Source organism: Rhinoderma darwinii, chromosome 5 (assembly GCF_050947455.1).
Source record: "Rhinoderma darwinii isolate aRhiDar2 chromosome 5, aRhiDar2.hap1, whole genome shotgun sequence".
In the NCBI taxonomy this organism is placed as follows: Eukaryota; Metazoa; Chordata; class Amphibia; order Anura; family Rhinodermatidae; genus Rhinoderma; species Rhinoderma darwinii.
Genome location: NC_134691.1, coordinates 224,320,981 through 224,338,828, shown reverse-complemented (window position 1 = coordinate 224,338,828; position 17,848 = coordinate 224,320,981). Strand labels below are relative to the sequence as shown.

General features: G+C 43.2%; 1 protein-coding gene across 2 annotated transcripts in view; it reads left to right on the top strand.

The window, feature by feature from the left end:
- Positions 1–17,848, top strand: part of TRANK1 (tetratricopeptide repeat and ankyrin repeat containing 1) — a 281,007-nt gene that overhangs the window by 144,637 nt on the left and 118,522 nt on the right. The gene's annotated exons all lie outside the window — the stretch shown is intronic.

The window sequence follows — 17,848 nt, the reverse complement described above, 5'->3', positions numbered from 1 at the left end:
GTTCAGAACTTAGATGTGATGGATAAGTTCAAAACTTAGATGTGATCGATTACATTTGTATCCTGGGCGTCAGAGACACGCAGGACCCACTGACACTGAACCCGTTAGTCTCGTGAACCTGACTGATCAGGTCTTAGTGCACGATACAGTTGCTCTGTATACAAAATCTTAAAAAAGTAAAAATAATTTTTAATAAAAACTAATTATAAAGTGTCACTGATTGATCTTTTTTATTTAATTTAAAAAAAAAAATCCCTTTCAAAGGTGTACCTAGCCTTTAAAGCAATTTGAAGTTAATGGTTCATTAATTTAGTTTTCATTTCATTAATAAGTCTCTGTTCACATTTGCGTCAGTGTCTGTCATAAATTCCATCACAAGTGTGAATACAGCCATTGATTTAAAGAGAACATACAGATGTAGCCAAGTTTATCTGGACTCTTGGATAACTTTCTGCAGCGTGATATCACACAACAAAAGCCATTTAAAAAGTGAAGTTGCCACTGTGTATTTAATGTGTTAAAAATCAAGAAGCAGCCTATCAGTTTTATTTGAAAAATAAATTGCCCCACAAAAAACTTATATATTTCTACATATGACACATTAACCCCTTCCCAACGTTTAACCTACATGTATCTTCTCACAAGTATGGCACACTGATGGCACAGCTTGGTAGCTGAGCCCGTGACATCAGCTTATTTTTTTATTCATGTTGCCTGCCAAAAAATGGAGTAAAATGTGATCAAAAGTCAAATGTACCCCAAAATGGTACCAATAAAATCTACAGCTCGTCTTGCAAAAAACAAGCCCACAAACAGCTTTGTTGATGGAAAAATAAATAGAAATAATGGCTATCGTAAGGCGAGGATGAAAAAAACTACTGATGTCCAAGACAAAGGGGAACATTCCTTTTGTTTCAAGAGGTTATCAAGACCCTAATATTGGGGAACAAGGAAGGGGAGGGCCCAAGCACATCTGCTAAAAGTGAGGCTGCCCATATTGTACCAAATGCCACCACATTACAAACTGAAATACCAGTAAAACCCCAGACAACACTACTACTTGGTAAAATCCACACTTCAAATGGCGATCCTTCAATTCTGATCCCTGCAGTGTGCCCAAACAGCAGTTTACATCCACATATATGGAATTGCCATACCCGGTATAACCCACTTAACAATATATTGGGTGTGTAATTTGAGGGGCACAGGCTGGGTTCAACATAATGGGCACTGAAATGGCATATCTGTGAGAACTTTCATTTTTACTTAGCTCCATCCGCCGCACATTAATTTAAAGAGGCTCTGTCACCAGATTTTGCAACCCCTATCTGCTATTGCAGCAGATAGGCGCTGCAATGTAGATTACAGTAACGTTTTTATTTTAAAAAACGAGCATTTTTGGCCAAGTTATGACCATTTTTGTATTTATGCAAATGAGGCTTGCAAAAGTACAACTGGGCGTGTTTAAAAGTAAAAGTACAACTGGGCGTGTATTATGTGCGTACATCGGGGCGTTTTTACTACTTTTACTAGCTGGGCGTTCTGACGAGAAGTATCATCCACTTCTCTTCAGAACGCCCAGCTTCTGGCAGTGACGTCACTCACAGGTCCTGCATCGTGTCAGACGAGCGAGGACACATCGGCACCAGAGGAACAGTTGATTCTGCAGCAGCATCGGCGTTTGCAGGTAAGTCGATGTAGCTACTTACCTGCAAACGCTGATGCTGCTGCAGAATCAACTGTAGCCTCTGGTGCCGATGTGTCCTCGCTCGTCTGACACGATGCAGGACCTGGGGAAGTGACGTCACAGCGTGATCTGCCAGAAGCTGGGTGTTCTGAAGAGAAGTGGATGATACGCATGGGTTTCTTCTATCCACATAGAGCCGTAGGCCATTGAACATGCTTGTTTGGAGGATTTTCTAAATAATTTTACCATTTTTGTATCCTAAGTTTTAAATGTTCTATTTATATGGTAATAATCATTATTCTACTTAGTTGCCCAGGCACCAGGTTATGTCACTATCACTTTTATTTTGTCATTATTTCAATTTGTTGCAATATTTTGGTCAGTTAACTATTGTAACGTCCAATGTGGTTGTGGATCCACTGGGCTACTTCACTGGAGTAGCTGCCGGCCAGACAGATGTAAGATGTAAGTCACAGGTAGATTGTAGCTTGGTGGCAGCTGGAGACAGTCAGATTGTAGGTGGTGGAAACAAGCAGGTGTCAGATGACATGAAGCAGGCTGGTGCTGGGATGCGGGAAGCAGGCTGTTGTCGGATTACTGGTAGCGGCCACAGGATACAGGGTACAGGATAGCGACTGGTCATGGACACATGAAGCGGGATAATGACTGGTCACGGATAGAGGATAGGGGATACCGACTGGTTATGGATGCAGGATACCGACTGGTAACTGACACAGGATACGGACCATTCGCAGGCTAATGCTAGGTTACTACAACGTTGCTCAGGCACTGGTGTACAGGGCAGACTTCCTTTAATAGTCCTGGGTATGCAGGGATAGGCTGGGGATACTTTTACTGATGCGCTGGCCCTTTTAAGAGACTGTGAGAGCGCAGGCACGTGCACCCTACGGGCAGATCGTACTCTGCCCCACAAGGTTAAGAGCTTGTCGGCGTCCCGGAGGAGACGGGTGCCGGGGAAGACACTTCAGCTGGCGACCGCGGGCAGGAGGGGAACATCGGTGGTCAGTGGCTGCGGGTGCTACAGTACCCTCCTTATGCCCCCTCCTCTTAGGTTCAGAACGAAGAAGGAACTTTTTGATTTCTTTAGGTTCCCAAGATCTCTCCTCAGGACCAAAACCTTTCCAGTCCAGTAGAAAAACATTCCTCCCTCCAACCTTCTTGGAATCCAGAATTTCACGTCCAGAAGTTTGCACAGGGCTCTCCAGAATTTGGAATATGAAAAGGCAATCCGTGCAGACGAAAGACATGCTGAACACATAGGCTTGCCAGGCTGAGGGGAGGGACAGAGGAACAAAATGTGCCATTTTGGAAAAACTGTCAACAATAACCCAAATGGGGGTGCAACCATCAGAGGAAGGAAAATCTGTAATAAAATCCTTGGCAATGTGTTGCCATGAGCTGGTCAGTCCTGTCAGTTGTTGGAGTAGGCCTGCAGGCTTGGAATGAGTAATTTTATTTTAGGCACACTTGGTACAGGAAGAGACATAGTCCAACACATCATGGGCCACCAATAATGACGAGAGATAAAGTCCCGAGTTTTATGAATGCCCGAGTGACCTACCAACATGGAGTTGTGGCCACAGGCAAGAATTCTTCCTCTGTTCGTAGGACGAACAAAAATTTTCCCAGGAAGAAAGTCTTTGATCTGCAGAGGGTTAACTGGAATAATACAGGAAGGGTCAATGATATGCAGAGGATAATCTTTTAGGTTATCGGTTTCAAAAGAATGAGATAGTTCATCCGCTTTCACATTTTTGTCGGCTAGACGGAAATGGAGTTGGAAATGTAATCTGGCAAAGAAAAGGGAACACCTGGCTTTATGTGGGTTAAGACGACGTGCTGACTAAGTCTTGTGATCAGTGTAGATGACTACAGGATGTGCAGAACCTTCTAACTAATGCCTCCACTCCAAGGCTGGGTTCACACAACCTATTTTCAGACGTAAACGAGGCGTATTATGCCTCGTTTTTCGTCTGAAAATAGGGCTACAATACGTCGGCAAACATCTGCCCATTCATTTGAATGGGTTTGCCGACATACTGTGCCGACGACCTGTCATTTACGCGTCGTCGTTTGACAGCTGTCAAACGACGATGCATGAAATGACTGCCTCGGCAAAGAAGTGCAGGACACTTCTTTGCAACGTAATTTGAGCCGTTCTTCATTAAAGTCAATGAAGAGCAGCTCAAGATTTACGAGCGTCAAAGACGCCTCGCATAATGCAAGGAGGAGCTTTTACGTCTGAAACGCATTTGTTTTCTCCTGAAAACAGTCTGTCTTTTCAGACGTAAAAGCCACTTCTCGTGTGTACATACCCTAAGGGCCAATATGATGGCCAAAATTTCACGGTCTCTAATGGAATAGTTCCTTTCTGCTGCAGAGAAGAGTTTAGAGAAGAAACCACAGAGAACAGCTTTTACTTAAGCGTTTCTCTGAAAGAGAAGTGTTCCAGCAACAACGGAAGAGGCTTCAACCTCCAATGAGAACTGCCGGAAAACATCTGGATGATGAACAACAGAGGCAGAAGTAAAGGACTTTTTAAGCTTAATGAATGCAAATTCTGCTTCAGGGGATCAACTTTTTGCATTTGCCCCCTTTTTGGTGAGAGCAGATATGGGAGCAGTAAGTGATGAGAAATTAAGGATAAATTGATGATAGAAATTCACAAATCGCAGGAACCCTCGGTATAGCACGGAGATTTTGAGGACGAATCTTTGCTCTTTTCGGATCCATCTGGAGTCCATGATTGGAAATTATATTCTCCGAGGAAGGGCAAGTATTTATTCTCGAACGCGCACTTTTCCAGTTGGTGTAGAGATTGTTCTCCCTTAACCGCGACTGGACTTGGCAAACATGCTTCCGGTGTGTCGTCAGATCAGGTGAGTAGTTCAAGATATCGTTCAGATACACCACCAAACAGACATACAATAGATCCTGGAATATGTCATTAATGAATTCCTGGAACACAGCTGAAGCATTGCATAAACCGAAGGGCATCACGAGATACTCGTAGTGATGCGGTTTTCCACACGTCCTCTTTACCAATACGGATCAAGTTGCAAGCCCCACATAGATTCAGCTTTGTGATAATCTTGGCTACACGGATTCTATTGAATAGGTTGGAGATGAGCGGTAAGGGTACTAGTTTTTGACAGGGTCTTATTCAGACCACGATAGTCTACTGAAGGCCGGAGGGATCCATCTCTTTTCTCTACAATGAAAAATCCTGCTCCGGCTGGAGCAGTTGACTTCCTAATAAATCCCTCTTGAGGTTTTCCTTTACATATGCCGACGTGGCTTGGGTCTCTGGCAGAGAGAGAGAGGGAGAGTATATACCCATCCACGAGGAGGTGATGTCCCAGGAAGCAACTCGATTGGACGGTCGTATGGACATTACGGAGGCAAGCTCTCAGCCTCCTTCTTGCTGAACACGTCTGTATAGCAGGCATATTACGGAGATAGACTAGGGAGCTACTGACAAACTGCAGGCAGACAGTGTGTTGACTACAGGGTCCCCACTAAAGAATTTCTCTGGAATTCCAGTTAACGATGGGAGGATGCTTGCGAAGGCAGGGTAGACCCAGCAGGTCTGGATTCATAGGCTCAGATAGAACATAAGACTATTTATTCTGTGTGAGGCGCCCCCACTTGTAATCTCAATGGTTCAGCGATAGAGAGAATTGGATACGGCAATGGATGCCCATTTACCGAAGCCTCCGCTAGAGGTTTCTTTTAGAAGGGTCGTGGGTAAATGAGACAAGTCTACTACTACTAAGGCCTGGTGTATGAAGTTGCTTACCGATCCAGAATCCAGATCGGCTGAGACAGAATGGGATGCTTCACCCGTTAAGATAGAGAGTGTAAACGGAGTCTAGAAGAGAACTTTGCATAGGGTTTTAGTGCACGTAGCATAGTCTCTCCTGACTTCTGAGGACACCGACGCACAAAATGACCCTTTCTCCCACAGTACATACACATGTTAGCAGATTGTCTGTGCTGCCTCTCTTAGGTCGATAATCTGACCTAGGCTCCTCGAAGGTAGTAGGGAAAGCAGGTAGCAGGGGTCTTTCAAAGTGAAGCGCCAGTCTAGGAGACTTTTTCTCTCGGGGGACTTCTAGAGAGCGTTCCCGGAACCTCAGGTCTATTCCTGTAGCCAACAGAATCGGGGCAACAGAGTAGAGGGGAGATCACGACCTGCCACCTGATCTTTGATCCTACTGACTAATCCTTGCCTGAAGGTTGCCACCAGGGCCTCATTATTCCAGGCAATCTCCGCTGCGAAAGTATGGAATTGGATGGCATATTCTCCAACAGTCTAAGTTGCTTGACAGAAGGGAAGCAGCGGCTGAAGATGTACGGCCTGGTTCCTCAAAGACGGTACGAAAAATGTCCAGGAAGAGCATCAAATTAGTGGTATTTCACGTTCCCAGAGGGGATTTGCCAAGGCCTTGACATACAACAGGGAGATAATGAAAGCTATCTTTGTCTGGTCTGACGGAAACAGGTGGGCATGCAATTTGAAGTGGATCTTGCACTGAGAAAACCTTGACAGTCTTTGGAATCCCCATCATAGCGGGATGGAAGTGACAATTGATTTCCGGCTCCGGAGCTGACTGGATCTATGGCTGGCTGAGGAGTGGCTGGAGCTACAGGTTGTGCAGCTGCCAGAGCAGAAACAGGAGCAATGTCCAGGCAAGTTCCTATGGTGTTAACCACCTGCAGTAGCTGATCCTGGAGTAATCGAAGGTCTCGCATATCCTCTTGCTTGACTTGAACAGCAGTCTCGGGTTTGCCAGCAGGGTCCATGGCCTGACAAAACTGTACCGTCCACTCGGCTATTCCGCCGTAATGCTGGCCAGACAGTTGTAAGACCATCACAGGTAGATGGTACCTTGGTGGCAGCTGGACACAGTCAGACTGCAGGTGGCGGAGACAAGGTGGTGCCAGATTACTGGAAGCAGGCTGGTGCCAGATTACTGGAAGCAGGCTGGTGCCAGATTACTGGAAGCAGGCTGGTGCCAGATTACTGGAAGCAGGCTGGTGCCAGATTACTGGAAGTAGTCAAGAAACATAGGGTACAGGATACTGACTGGTCACGGACACAGGATGCAAAATACCAACTGGTCATGTACACAGTATACTGACTGGTAACGGATACTGGGTACAGGATACCGACTGTTAACGGACACAGGATACGGAACGTTTGCAGGCTAACACTAGGTTAGTACGTTTGTCAGGCACTGGGATACAGGGCATACTTCTTTTAATAGTCCTGGGTATGCAGGGATAGGCTGGGGACACTTTTTTACTGGTGCTGGCCCTTTAAGAGGCTGCCAGAGTGTGCATGTGCACCCTACGGGCAGATCGTACTCTGCCTCACAAGGTTCAGGGGTGACCAGCGTCCCAGAGGAGATGGACGCCGGTGAGCACAGTTCAGCTGGCGACCGTGGGCAAGAGAGGAAAGGCGGCGGGCATGACTGTAATTTTTTGATCATTATTGTGCATGTTAGAAATATAAAGTACTTTATGGTTGGTAATTTGCCTTTCTTGATGTGTGATACCTTCCCCAACCCTATTGAGGGTTTAGGCACATGTCTTTTTTTCTTATTGTGATGTAATAAGGTTTTTGCTGTGATCTTAGTGGTGAAGTCTTTTATGCACGTTTTTCTAATTGATATGGATATGCTATTTTGTTACATGCTGACTTGCACTTTAACCTAGATACCAATTGGTGGTGCGTGCCTTTTTTCTCTTTTGGTACAAAGTACAATGTATCACGAAATAGGAATGTCAGAATCACTTGGATAAGTAAAAGCATTAAAAAGTTATTCCCGCATGCAGCGACACATGTCAGATTTGTGGCTCAAAAATGGGGCTCTATCAGAAAGGTCAAAACTGTCTGCGGCAGTAATGCGTTTAAAAAAAAAAAAAAAATGCTATGTACCTGTATATCAATAACTCGCTGCAGGAATTGGGTCTTAACTTCCAGATTGTGCAATCTCAGAACCTTCCCACAACCCCACAGGGCACGTCAAAACGCGAGGTTTCGCTAGTTATCGCTCGATCATGCGGCTCTGACTAAAAGAGCGTGATCTGGTACATTAATACTTCAGTTATTGATGTGTATATATAACCTAAATCAATAACTGCTGTATTAACCCCTTACCAGGTAACCTTGCATCGGTACATCCTGTATTGCAGTGCATAAGGCAGCGGGACGTACCGGTGCGTCCTGGCTTACAACTGAACAAAAGGACATGGAAAGGACCCCTGGTAGTTGGCGGGCACAATCAACAATTACAAAAAGAAAGGCTGCCTGCAAGCAGCCAAGCCCAATTTCCCAACTACCAATGTTGGTAAAATAATAAATAATCTTTATTACGCTACGTATAGCCAGACAGACCACATAGATTGAGTTAAAATTGTCACTACCTAAGAACCGGACATAGGTGGCTAGCCCCGTGTACCCCTGAGGACGCTACTTAGTAGCGAAACATGTCGGGGGGGCTGTTAGGATTTTAACACCTACCACTGACCGGACTCACTGTGCTATCAAGTAGTTATCCAACAATTTAACTGACTAGGGAATGGAATAGTGCTCCTTAGTCTATTGCTATATAGGCCTGTAATCACACAGGTAACTTACACCTATGTCCGGTTCTTAGGTAGTGACAATTTTAACTCAATCTATGTGGTCTGTCTGGCTATACGTAGCGTAATAAAGATTATTTATTATTTTACCAACATTGGTAGTTGGGAAATTGGGCTTGGCTGCTTGCAGGCAGCCTTTCTTTTTGTAACTGGCTTACAACTGTCACTCTGTCAAAGGACAGGGTGACAGAACTGTGCCATCAACTGTTTGACAGTTGATCGGCACAGTAAGACGGCAGGGGACCAATCACAGCGGTACCCTGACGGCAATCACTGTGATTGGTCAGTGACAGCAGACTGACCAATCACAGCTCCTTGAGAACGTGTATGTGATGGAGCTGGCTCAGAAGCCTATTAGGGCCCGCCAGTAGGCGAAGCCTAATATGCTTCGTGTCAGCGAATAGCTGACAGCTCTAATACACTATGTAGGTAGTGCCGTGTATTAGAATAGCAATCAGGGCTTCATGCCTTCAAGTCCCCTAGTGGGACAAAAAAAAAAGTTAATACAAATGTAAAAAAGTAAATAAAAAAAATCAAAGTTTGTCGTTAAAAAAAATAAAAAAAATGCCCTTTTTCCCATAAGTCTTTTATTACAGGAGAAAACGGAAAACATTTTTTAAAAAAAGTACAGATATGTGATATCACCGCGTCCGTAACGATTCGAACTATAAAAATATCACTCTATTTTACCCGCACGGTGGACACCGTAAAAAAAAAAAAAAAAACAATTTCAGAATCGCTGTTTTTTGTCACTACCCCTCCCAAAACAGAATAAAAAAAGTGATCTAAAAGTTGCATGTACCCCAAAATTATACCATTAAAAACTACAGCCCGTCCCACAATAAACAAGCCCTCCCACAGCTTTTTTGACGGAAAAATAATACCGTTATGGCTCTCAGAATAGGGCAACACAAAAAATAGATTATTTGAAACAAAAGTGATTTTATTTTGCAAACATCTGCAAAGCATAAAAAAAATATGTACTTATGGTATCGCCGTAATCGTATTGACCCGCAGAATAAAGTAAAATTGTCATTTATAGCGCATGGTGAACGCCGTAAAAAAAGAAAGCATAAAAAACATCAGAATTGCTGGTTTATGGTCACCTTGCTTGCCAAAAAATTAAAATAAAAGTAATCAAAAAAATCGCATGTACCCCGAAATTTACAGATTGTCTCGCAACAAATAAGCCCTCACACAGCTCTGGTGGAGAAAAAATAACAAAGTCCTGGCTCTCAGAATATGGCGATGCAAAATGTTTAGAGCGTTCCAAAAGCGGTGGGGTCGAAAAAAAACAGTGGGGTCGAAATTCTCACTATACCGCTAGATAAATGAGGGGTGTATTTTCCCAAATGGGGTCATTTTTGCTGGGTTTTCACTGTTTTGGCTCCTCAGAGGCTTTGCAAATGTGACAAGGCGCCGCAAGCCATTAAAGCAAAACCTGAGCTCCAAAAGTCAAATGGTACTCCTTCCTTTCTAAGTCCTGCTATGTGTCCAAAAAGCAGTTTACCACCACATATGGGGTATTGGTGTGCTCAGAAGAGTTTGCTTTACAAATATTGGGGTGCTTTTTCTCCTTTATCTATTGTGAAAAATTTTTAGATTTTCAATTTCACTGCATAATTCCAATAAATTCTGCAAATACCGTGTGGGGTAAAACGGCTAACTATACCCCGAGGATTATTCCTTGAGGGGTGTAGTTTCCAAAATGGGGTCACTTTTGGGGGGTTTCCCCTATTTTGGCCCCTCCAGGGCTGTGCAAACTCGACATGACACTGAAAACTATTCCAGGAAAATCTGCTCTCCAAAATACAAATGGTGCTCCTTCCCTTGTGAGCCCTGCCGTGGGTCCAAACAGCAGTTTATTACCACATATGGGGCATTGCCGTAATCGGGAGAAAATGCTTTACAAATGTTGGGGTGCTTATTCCTTGGAAAGATGTAAAATTTCTACGTTTTTCAGAAAAAAATATTTTCCGTTTTTACAGAATAATTCCAATAAGTTTAGCAAAAAACTGTGGGGTCAAAATTCTGACTATACCCCTAGTTAAATTCCTTGAGGGGTGTAGTTTCCAAAATGGAGTGACTTTTGGAGGTTTTCCACTGTTTTGTCACCGCAAGAACTCTTCAAACCTGACCTGGTGCCTAAAATATATTCTAAAAAAGAGGCCCCAAAATCCACTAGGTGCCTTTTTGCTTCTGAGGCCTGTGTTTCAGTCCATTAGCACACACGGGCCACATGTGGGATATTTCTAAAAACTGCAGAATCCAATAAATATGGAGTTGCGTTTCTCTGGTAAAACTTTGTGTTAAAGAGAAAAATGTATTACAAATGAATTTTGACACTACATTGCTTTAATTCCTGTGAAACGCCTAAAGGGTTAAGAAACTTTCTGAATGCTGTTTTGAATACTTTGAGGGGGTCTAGTTTTTTTAAATGGGGCGATTTATGGGACTTTCTAATATATAGGGCCCTCAAAGCCACTTCAGATCTGAACTGGTCCATTAAAAAATAGCCTTTTGAAATTTTGTTGAAAATGTGAGAAATTGCTGCTAAAGTTAGAAGCCTTGTAACGTCCTAGAAAAATAAAAGGACTTTAAAAAAAAAACGCTCATTTTTGCAGATTTTCTCAGAATTTTGGTGTTTTTCACAAATAAACACTGAATATATCGATAAAATTTTACCACTAACAGAAAGTACATAGTGTCACGAGAAAACCGTCACAGAATCGCTTGGATACATAAAAGCATTCCAAAGTTATTACCACATAAAGTGACACATGTCAGATTTGAGCAAAACCGGCTGTGTCCTTAACCCCTTAATGACCAGGCCATTTTGCGCTTTAATGACCAAGGATTATTTTTTGTTTTTTCGCGGTCGCATTCCAAGAGTCGTAACTTTTTTTTATTCCATGGACATAGCCGTATAAGGGCTTGTTTTTTGCAGGACGAGTTGTATTTTGTAATTGTACCATTTTTAGATGCTTATAATATATCGATTAACTTTTATTAACTTTATTTTAGGAGAGAATTGAAAATAAGCAGCTATTCCAGCATTGATTTTCACTTTATAAATTTACGCCGTTTACTATGCAGCGTAAATAACGTTCGCTTTATTCTATAGGTCGGCACGATTACAGGGATATCAAATATGTATATGTACAGGTTTTATATGTTTTCCTACGTTTGCACAATAAAAACCCTTTTAGAAAACAATTACTTGTTTTTGCATCGCCGCATTCCAATAGCCGTTTTTCCGTCAATGTGGCCATATGTGGGCTTGATTTTTGTGGGCCAAGGTGTAGTTTTCATTAGTACTATTTTGGGGTACATAGAACTTATAGATTAACTTTTATTTAATTTTTTATGGGGGGAATAGTAGAAAATAGAATTTTGCCGTTATTTTTTGAGTTTTGTTTGGACGCCGTTCATCCGGCGGTTTAATTAATGTGTTAATTTTATTGTTCTAGTCGTTACGGGGATACCATATAAGTGTATGTTATTTGTTTTGGCGCTTTTTCTAAATAAAACCACTTTTTGGGCAAAAAAAGGTTTTATTTTATTTTGACTGCAAATTATTATTATTTTTTTTCACAAACTTTATTTAACTGCTTTACTTTTTTTTTTTTAGTCCCGCCTAGGGATGCACGGTGCATCGAAACTTCGATACTGTTTCGATACTGTGCATCCCTAAACGGTTCGATACCGCTATTTCCTGTATTTCGATACTGTGCTGCGCAGCCGCACAGCTCAGTATAGTAATACATGAATGTATGGGAGCGCGGCTGTGTACTTCAGCCACAGCCCCGCTCCTGAGTCATGATAAGTTCGCGGGGTCAGGATGATGCGATGCGGCCAGCGCTGCACTAATGATCTGCGGCACAGGAGACAGAACATGGCGGGCGCACTCCAAAACACCCCCATGTTCTGTCCTCAGTGCCTGAACCTCCGCTCATTAGTGCAGCGCCGGCCGCACCTCCTCATGCTGACCGCGCGCGCACTTCCTGTCAGGAGCGGGGCAATGGCTGTATTACACAGCCGCAGCCCCGCTCTATAACGGCGGAGATCAGAGAAACCTCTCATCTCCGCCGTTATTCCCCTGAATGCTGCGATCACAGCTGACTGCAGCATTCAGGAGAAAATGAGCAGGGGGGATGCCCCTTGGATCAGGTCACAGGGAATTCCTGTGACGCGATCGAGGGCCATACCATATATGGGCAGACAGCCCAGGGTCTATTGACGGACCCCAGGGCTGTCTTACCATATTTCCTGTTAGGGCATACCCAAGTATGTCCTAACAACTGCCTGTGTGCTATCTGTCCACAGGCTAATGTACTGGCACATATCTGATATATGTCAGTACATTAGAGTTTAAAAATAAAGTAAAAACAAAGTATTGTTAAAATGGAAAAAAAAAAAATACACATTCACCTTTTTTACAATTAACATTAAAATAAGTCTCAATACATAAAATATTCACACATTCAGTATTGGGGCGCGCAACAATTTTTTTGCATCATTTATGACGTGTACGCTGTAAAAAAATGAAATAAACACGACTTTCTTTCACTTATTAATGTGAGGCGCGAGGTGCGATGAATATAACCTCCATGTGCCTCACATTAATAGTAATTAACCCCATCATGTACCTCGCACATTAACCCATTATGACTGAGAAACATGATGGGATTAATTACTATTAATGTGAGGCGCGTTCAAAATTCATCACACGTCGCGCCTCACATCAGAAAACGGAAGAATTATTTTTTTATTACTGTTGGCAAAAGTATCGAAATTGGTATCGAAATCGCAATACTAAACGAAGTATCGGTATCGAAGTCCAAATTCTGGTATCGTGACATCCCTAGTCCCGCCAGTGGACTTCACTATGCGATCTGCTGATCGCATATATAATGCTTTGGTATACTTAGTATGCCAAAGCATTATTGCATGTCAGTGCATGGCCTAACAGGCATTTGCTGAAGACAGACCTGGGGACCTTTGTTAGGCCCCCGGCTGCCATGGAAACCCGACAGCGCCCCGCGATTTCTTTGCTGGGGTGACAGAGGGAGCTCCCTCCCTCTGTCAAACACATTAGATGTTGCTGTCACTATTGACAGCGGCATTTAATGGGTTAAACTGCCGGAATCGGAGCGCGCTTCCATTCCGGCAGTTGCAGTAGGAGCCAGGCTGTGTATAACAGCCGCGCTCCTGCCGCTGATCGCGTGTGTACACTAGCAGTAACCACGCGATCAGAGGACGGATATATCCGTTGTCCTGCGCGAACTAGCAGCTGCAGAGGACGGATATATCCGTCCTTCAGCGTCAAGGGGTTAATGCAGTGGATTTTGCTCTATACGTATTTAACTGCAGTCTATGTTCAGTAGATAGCGGTCTTTTTGTCAGAGCTGCGAGATCCCGCAGTAATTGATGAGATCTTGCAGTCTGACCATTTATAGTGGGTAATGGGAGGTGCTGGGCATCCCAGGATCTGATTTTTGTTTTGTTGTTTTTGTTATTTTTTTTGCAGTCCTACATTTTTCTGGGGGCTATTGATTTTTAAAATAAAACGTTTTCTGGTTATAGATACTTTTTAACCCTTTCTTGACAAAGGGTCATTAATGCCCCTGTGTCCATTTAAAATTTTCTATTTTTGATATGCACTTCTTTAAATGATAATATCTTTGCAACCGCTTTGAATTTTCTTCTTTTTTTTTTTCAAGCCAGAGACTCCATTGGGAAGACAGCTGGCAGACAGAAAAGTGCAGCACTGCTTCAGTGTATTAAACGCTGTACTTCTAAGCCCCCTTGCCCCCTAACAGTGATCAAACATGTTTGATGAAACTAGGGGGAAAAGATACCGTCACTTTGGTAGACCGGAAAGTTCAGCACTGCTCACAATGAAGCAGCACTGCACACATTATTCCAGGCTGTCAACGTTTATATATACGTGGCAACTGCATGGGACATCGGCAGTTGGAATGTATATATAGCCATATGGCTGTGGGAAAGTATATAGAAACAAAATGTTGTTTTGGTTTTATTACTTTGGTTTTCTTTATGATATAACAGTTTAGTGCCTGTTCACATCTGCCTTAGAGGCCGCTGTCACAGATGCATCCAAAAATACCGGAAACAATAGCGCAGCATTCTGTGCTATTAGTTATGGGTAAAACCACGGGCACCCTGACGGAAACCCATAGACTTTAATGGAACCGGCTCTTCTGGTATTTTCGTTGTTCTGCTGAACTGACAGAGTAGAACAACGGAAGCACCAACACTGGTGTGAACCCAGCCTTATTTATGCTGTAGCAATTTATTTTAAAACTTCTCTGGGGACTGCCATATAGGAGGCACACACATCCTTCCTGCATTGTCTGTATAGACAGGGCAGCAGTACATGTGTGCTTTATGGCAAATGGGATAAAAAAGTTAATGGTCAGGAAGAGTACGTCCCCCTTCCCAAGAAAACAGTGAGTGGCAAGGTAGATGCATAAAGAGCCTTATCACTGTGTATAGTGTTTCTATCCTGCGAGATGTAGGCCTCCAGCAATACAATAATACGGTCATCTGTCATTAACCCCTTCCCGCACACGGGCGTGACTGTACGTCCGAAATGAAAGTGATTTCCCGCATTCGGGCGTACAGTTACGCCCAAGCTTCAAACTGTCACCATGTCAACAGACATGGTGACAGCGTCCCGATCGCAACTGTCATAGACAGTTGCCGAGCAGGACTCGCGGGCACAGGACCAATCAGTGGTCCCGTGCCGGCACGAGCTGTGATTGGCCAGTCAGTACTGACAGGCCAATCACAGCTCAGGAGCAGTGGTTTGCCGGCATCTCCATCTCTGACAAGCTCATTCCTGTCTGAAAGCTTGTCAGAGTCGGAGACAAGTACAATTACAAGTCAAATTGTTAAAAAAAAGAACCCAAAAACCCAGCGATCTGCGTTTTCTGCCCTTTTGTGCCCACTAACCGGTGATCACCCCCTTTGGTGCCCACTGGTTAAGAAAAAAAAAAATAAAAAAAAAAAATATATATATATATATATATATATATATATATATATATATATACACATACAGTGAAGGAAATAAGTATTTGATCCCTTTCTGATTTTGTACGTTTGCCCACTGTCAAAGACATGAGCGGTCTAGAATTTTTAGGCTAGGTTAATTTTACCAGTGAGAGATAGATTATATATTTTAAAAAAAACTGAAAATCACATAGTCAAAATTAGATATATTTATTTGCGTTGTGCACAGAGAAATAAGTATTTGATCCCTTTGGCAAACAAGACTTAATACTTGGTGGCAAAACCCTTGTTGGCAAACAAAGCAGTCAGACATTTTTTCGTAGTTGATGAGGAGGTTTGCACACATGTTAGATGGAATTTTGGCCCACTCCTCTTTGCAGATCATATGTAAATCATTAAGATTTCGAGGCTGTCGCTTGGCAACTCGGATCTTCAGCTCCCTCCATAAGTTTTCGATGGGATTAAGGTCTGGAGACTGGCTAGGCCACTCCATGACCTTAATGTGCTTCTTTTTGAGCCACTCCTTTGTTGCCTTGGCTGTATGTTTCAGGTCATTGTCGTGCTGGAAGACCCAGCCACGAGCCATTTTTAATGTCCTGGTGGAGGGAAGGAGGTTGTCACTCAGGATTTGATGGTACATGGCTCCATCCATTCTCCCATTGATGCGGTGAAGTAGTCCTGTGCCCTTAGCAGAGAAACACCCCCAAAACATAATGTTTCCACCTCCATGCTTGACAGTGGGGACGGTGTTCTTTGGGTCATAGGCAGCATTTCTCTTCCTCCAAACACGGAGAGTTGAGTTAATGCTAAAGAGCAAAATTTTAGTCTCATCTGACCACAGCACCTTCTCCCAATCACTCTCAGAATCCTGCAGATGTTCATTTGCAAACTTCAGACGGGCCTGTATGTGTGCCTTCTTGAGCAGGGGGACCGTGCGGGCACTGCAGGATTTTAATCCATTACGGCGTAATGTGTTACCAATGTATTTCTTGGTGACTGTGGTCCCAGCTGCCTTGAGATCATGAACAAGTTCCCCCCGTGTAGTTTTCGGCTGAGCTCTCATCTTCCTCAGGATCAAGGATACCCCACGAGGTGAGATTTTGCATGGAGCCCCAGATCGATGTCGATTGACAGTCATTTTGTATGTCTTCCATTTTCTTACTATTGCACCAACAGTTGTCTCCTTCTCACCCAGCGTCTTACTTATGGTTTTGTAGCCCATTCCAGCCTTGTGCAGGTCTATGATCTTGTCCCTGACATCCTTAGAAAGCTCTTTGGTCTTGCCCATGTTGTAGAGGTTAGAGTCAGACTGATTCATTGAGTCTGTGGACAGGAGTCTTTTATACAGGTGACCATGTAAGACAGCTGTCTTTAATGCAGGCACCAAGTTGATTTGGAGCGTGGTCTGGAGGAGGCTGAACTCTTATTGGTTGGTAGGGGATCAAATACTTATTTCTCTGTGCACAATGCAAATAAATATATATAATTTTGACTATGTGATTTTCTTTTTTTTTTTTTATATATAATCTATCTCTCACTGGTAAAATAAACTTAGCCTAAAAATTCTAGACTGTTCATGACTTTGACAGTGGGCAAACTTACAAAATCAGCAAGGGATCAAATACTTATTTCCTTCACTTTATATCTATATATATATAGATATATATATATATATTATATCAATTCAGTTCCCCACAGTGTCCTTCCGCCGTGCTGTGATCTGTCGCAGTACCCGGCCGCCATCACCCTGCAATGTCCCTAGATTGCCCACTGCCCGAGTTCCCTGTTAGGTAGCAATGCCACGTCTCATTTAGTTTTTCCCCTGGTAGGTAGGATACCCTTACTAATTGAATACAGCAGGGTCTGTTCTCATTCCACGGTTGAGAGTAGCGGTTTATTTTTTTATAAAAAAAATAAAAATAAAAAATGTTAAAAAAAAAAAGTTGTTCGTTAGTGGTAGCAAGAGTTTATTAGTATGGCCAAAAGAGTCTTCTCAGCCGAGGAAGCATATGAAATGCTGTATTCCGATACGGACAGCGCTTCCTCTGAATCCAGTGATTCTGAGTCTGCACCCCCCGGTCGGCGCAGAAGAGCCGTAGGTCCTGCTCTGCCAGAGCTGACCTGGGAAGCTGCGGACAATTATGCCCGCCAGGTGCCTGAGTTTACAGCCCCCTCAGGCATTCAAATTGAAATTACCGGTTTCAGCCCCATTGATTATTTTAAACTTTTTTTTTCAGACTCCCTTTTAGAATTAATTGTCCAGCAGACCAACCTTTATGCGGAACAGTTTATCGCCCAGAACCCCGACTCTTTTTAAGGGAGAAGCCAAAATTGGATCCCCACAAACCAAGTGGAATTGCGGAAGTTTTGGGGCATATTTTTAAAGAGACTCTGTCACCAGATTCTCAAATCCCTATCCTATTGCATGTGATCGGCGCTGCAATGTAGATA